The sequence below is a fragment of the Hipposideros armiger genome, unplaced genomic scaffold (assembly GCF_001890085.2).
Source record: "Hipposideros armiger isolate ML-2016 unplaced genomic scaffold, ASM189008v1 scaffold_449, whole genome shotgun sequence".
Classification (NCBI taxonomy): Eukaryota; Metazoa; Chordata; class Mammalia; order Chiroptera; family Hipposideridae; genus Hipposideros; species Hipposideros armiger.
The window spans coordinates 1,532,260-1,537,674 of NW_017731799.1; the positions used below are offsets into that span (position 1 = coordinate 1,532,260).

Here is a 5,415-nt window from a genome sequence, read left to right on the forward strand (position 1 = left end):
GACAGAGTCAAATAGTTGGGACAGAGACTGTATGGCCCATGAAATTTAAAATATTGGGTTGTCAGAAAAGTCATGATGTATTTTTTCTATGTTTTTCGTTGCAAAAATGCGTCACGACTTTTCCAACAACCCAATGATTACTATCTGGCCCTTTACAAAAACCATCTGTGGACCCCTGTTCTAAACACACATCAAGCCACCCCTACTGACCCCTCCCAGTATTCATGTCTATGTTCTTTTTTTTTTTTTTCACTTTGTCAGGAATTTCTCTTGCTCATCTTATTATCATTGCTAATTTATTCAACAATGATTTTTTTGGGAAGAATTTTGTGGTTTTATTAAAACACAACTTGCACACAAGCTGTCTATTAATTTTCTTCACTGCGCAGCCTGGCATTGAGGTCGGTGACTCTGCTGGCCAGCTGGGCAGCTCTTTCCACAATGGCTTTGTGGTTCTTGGAGGAGACGTTGTGAGCAATCTCAGCACAGTAAGATTTGTTGCACATCAGCAGCACTTCAAGTTCCTTGACATTGTGGACCAGGAACTTCCAAAAGCCACTGGGCAGCATGTGCTTTGTTTTCTTGTTACTCCCATAGCCAATGTTGGGCATCAAGATCTGACCCTCGAATCTTCTGCGCACCCTATTGTCAATACCTCTGGGTTTCCGCCAGTTATACTTCGTTTTGACATATTGATCTGACTGATGCCGGATAAACTTCTTGGTCCTCTTTTTTATGATCTTGGGCTTCAAGAGTGGTCTGAGGGCAGCCATGATACTGAGTAGGATATGAGCGCCACCTCCGTAGGCAGCGCAGAGAAAGAGATATTCAACAACGATTTGTTAAACACCTGCTGTTTGCTAAGTACATGTTTTTGCCAGATGTTTGGGGGATGTAAAGCTAAATAAGACAAAATCCTTGCTTTCAAGGAGTTTAGAGTCTGACAAGACATTCAAGACAGAGACACACAGCAATATTATAGGTTTGAAAGTTCTGTGAGGCATGAGAGAGGCACAGAAGAAATACTATGGGGTCCAGATGTGAGATAATTTCTGACAGCTGGGAACATGTCATTTGAGAGCTTCAGAGAAGCAAAGGGAAGGGCAACCCTGGTTAATGGTTAAAACAAAACAACAACAACAAAACTACAGCCTAGGAGACTAATTAGCAGGTGTGGCTGCAGTAGAGATGATTTAAGAAGCCACAGTGGGGGATCTGACAGAAGTAAGGAGAGGTAGAGAAGGGGAGGGAGTGGAGGTGGAGGAGGAGAAGGAGCAGGTTGGGGTTAAGCTAACACACTTGTGGAAGGAGGTGACAGGATACAAACATGACCAAAAAACCCACAACTTTTTAAACCTTCAAGTTCAGTAAGTCCTCACTTACTGTCAATAGATTTGCGACTTTAAGTGAAATGAATAATGAAACCAATTTTACCATGGGCTAATTGATACAGATAAGAGTTACCATATTTCCCCATGTATAAGACTCACCTTAAATTTGGGGCCTGAAATTTGAAAAAGAATGTATTACATAAAGTTATTGAACTAAAGTTTTAGTCATCATAAAATTCATACAACTCCTCATCACTGTCAAAACTCCCAACCATTAGCTTGTCCTCATCTGTGTCTGATGACGAATCACTGTCTCCATATATTGCCTCTCATGGCCTTCTTCTGCCATGGCGTTTTCAGTAGGGTTTCTTCTTTCTGTAGCCAGTCTCGGATTGTTTTCTCAGTTGGAGGAGGACCAAACTTACGTTCAGCAGCACGATTTCCATTCACTTTTGCAAACTGGATCACTTTGAACTTGAATTCAGCACTGTACGAAAATCTTTTCTGAGCCATTTCTGGGCAGAACGTGGCAAAACGTAACCTACCATAATATACCGGTAACAAGTGCGAAACAATGAGCGCAAAGACAACAAGCACGAAAAAGTGGGAAATGCAAGTAAAAAAAAATCTACAACCACTGTATAAGATGCACCCAGTTTTTAGACCCCAAAATTTTTGAAAAAGGGTGTGTCTTATATGTGGGGAACTATGGTAATTTCCTACAGCATCTCATCAATGTTATAACAAAATGACATTGAATGAAATGACATTATTCGAGGAGCTGCTGTATCTACCAAAGTCACCAATATTTTGATTTCCCTTTGACCAAAGGCAGAGAAACAGATAAAACTTTAAGTTTTACTTAAGAAATAATCTATACTCTATAAAACTTCAAGAGTTAGAGATGCCAATTATTAACCATGAGAGGCATTTCTCATGAAAGTCTTTGAGATGAATTGTTACATTCCGTAAGAAAAAACTTAAACTTAAGAAGTCTGGATGTTTCCAAGAAATATATATATATATATATATATATATATATATATATATATATATATATATATATATCCTAGCATTATATATATTATAACATATAAAATATATTATATCCTAGCAAGAATACTTTGGGGTTACCAAATGCAGAGCAGAATGGTTGCAAATAGAAATTTTCCCACAAGGGTCTACATTCAGAAAAGCAGGTGGGATTTTATTGTTGTGTTTTCAGCCTTCATATCTAGTAACTAGTTTTTCCTGATGACCTTACCCTCCACCTTTATTCAGGCTCCCTTCTATTCATCAGAAGGGCTTTCGACATCACAGCTACAGAGAGGATTCCATTTACTAAGCCTGAAATGGAATACTGGGCCTAAAGAAATCTAACACCAAGAAATATTAAGCCACAGCATAACTTTCCCATTCTTTAAGCTCAACTCACGAACCAAGTCTCCTAAAGCAGTGCTTCTTAAACTTTAAAGTATATACAGTACACCGAGGAGCTTGTGAAAATGTAGATACTGATCCAGTAGGTGTCAAGCAGGGCCTGAGATTCTGAATTTCTAACACTTACCCAGTCACGCTGACACTGCTGGTCCGTGGACCACACTTTGAGTGCCAAGGGTCTAGATTATTCCAACCCCTATTCATCATCCTCTTCTGAATTCCAGTGACACTTATACTCCATTCTCTTTAGTATTTCTGTCTTTTATTGTTTCCTGTTTCATGAAAGTTAGTCTTCACTTTTCATACAATGAACTCCTAAAGGAAAGAATCTTGTCTGATATGCATCTGTCCCCTCAGCATGCAACACAACTGGATGCTAAACAGAGGAGGCACTCAAAGAGCATTCTGAAAATCAGTGAACAAGTCATCTGAGACAGCCCAGAGCAATCTTGGGTAAGAGAACCAGAGCCTCAAGCAAAAATTGCAATTCAGGGCAGCATCCTCACCACCACGCAGTAGTGGTGCCTGTGAGAAGTGGTCGCTGTTTGGATATACAGAGCAGGTACAAATTTGCAAGCCTTATACGTGGATGAGGAAGAAGTGAAACCTATTTTTTATTCCTATAACTGAATTTAATCATAGTTTCAAGTTTCATCTTTTGCCTGATTTCAAAAAGCACTATCTTGCCCCAATTTAGGAGAACTCAATTACTTCCAGGTTTCTTGGCCATTTTAGGATTTCCCATCCCCATCTGTCTCCCCTTGTCAATGTCTTCCCCATTGGCATTCATTGCTGTTGTCGCCCTTGCCATTGGTCTTCTGACCCACAGTGTTATCGGGCCCACAGTGCATCTTCCTTTAGGCCTCACTATGTCCAGTGGTCTCCTTTTGTAGCCATTCCATAGCCCTCTTATAAGACTTAAGAACTTTAGAGTTCTGAAAGCCTGCCTCAAGCTCTGATTTTAAGCAGGGAAGCCTGTAGGGTATTAGATCAAAATATTAGGCATGAACCTGCCACAGAGCACATGGAGGAGGCACCCACCTTGCATCTCAGGAGCCTCTCCTCAAGGGAAAAACAGAGAACTCTTTAAATAGACATGAGCTTATGTGAGTGGATAATGTAAATGATATAAATAATATAAATGAATACTATAAACATGAAGCTCAAGCTTCAGGGCTCCTCAGTTGCACACCCCCTTTCCTAGACCCTATTCCTAATTTTGTGTTCTTTTCCTCAAAAAAATCCCCTCAAGTTGTATAAGCTTCAATCTGCACAAAACTTTGATCTGTCCCTGGTGTATTATCAAAGACTCAGCGTGGTGGTTAATAGTGATGATGTTGATGAAAAAAGAACCAAGATAAAGGGAGAACAAAGCTCAGTGCAACATGCCATGTGGAACTCACTGTGTGAGGCACACACCTAAAACTGCACATGCCGCCTTCTTCTCTTCAGAACCAGATATTTCTCTTCTCGGTTATGTATGTCTGTGACTGGCACTATTATTCATTCGGTCTGGCCTCAGTACCCAACAGTCACACTGGCTCTTCCCTTAGTAACCAATGGAGTAGATTCTATCTCAGCTGTGATTTTAGCCCATGTCTCCTTTCCAGTCCCATCACCATTACCATAGTTCAGGCTGCCATTATATTTAATCCTAAGCCCTGCCATAGCTTGCCAATGGTCTCTCTACCTCCTCCAGCCACACCCCTCCTAGACTCTATGACCTGACCTCTTACTGGTCTGTTTCTCTGCAGAGCCCTGACTAATACAGCATAGAGTACACATTTGTAGGATCAATAAGGCTGTAGGGAGATCCTGTAATTTCAGAAATGTCATTGGGCTGTGGGTGATTAGTTTAAAAGGCCTCTGGCATACTCCACATAAAGGAAAGAGCATGGCCTTGGAGAATGATTCACTGAGCGATTGTTTGGTTGGAAGGAATCCACTCAAACGAGGCAGAATAAAGGGGACTTGGAAGAATACAGAGACCATAACAGGATCCAAGGGCAGTGTCAGGCAGGGGCTCAGCTCTCAGCAGGTGAACACAGGAAATGGTGAGGCTGAAAACGAACCACAATGGAGCCATGGATAGTGGGTTCATACCGCTATATTCTCGATGGCAGCTGATGGAGACATAAGAAGCAAACATCCACCAATACCCCAACAAGGGGTCTTCCTGCACCACAGTCTCGATAGCGGCCAGGTGAGACACAGGAAGTAGGATCCGCAAGATCCGCAACATCTGCTTGCTAATGTAGCCAGGGCAGTTATATACCATACAGAACAATAGTGGCTGACGGCCAGCTGGTTACAGCTGATGGCCAACTGGTTACATAAGTGCTTACATAGGGACGCATTCTGCACATGCGCAGGCTACACAACAGACCCAGCACCTTTCCACGTGGGGCTGAGAGCCTGGAAACCGCTTTCTGGGACTCAGTCCCAGCAGGCAGGAAGCAGAGCAGGGCCTCACAGACAACAGACATCAACAGTTTAGTTTCTCTGTCATTTCTCTGGCCACACACAGTCGCAATCTCTTCCTGAGTATCTTTGCTGTTCTCATGGAAGGCCAAGTTGCTCTGTAAACTGTGCCTCCAAATACAGTCACATTCTAAGGTGCTGGGGATTAGGACTTCAATCTTTG

The 5,415-nt window shown here is 41.9% G+C and overlaps 1 pseudogene; it reads right to left on the reverse strand.

Moving 5' to 3' along the window:
* Positions 1 to 368: 368 nt before the first annotated feature.
* Positions 369 to 773, reverse strand: LOC109395028 (60S ribosomal protein L32 pseudogene; annotated as a pseudogene).
* Positions 774 to 5,415: the final 4,642 nt, after the last annotated feature.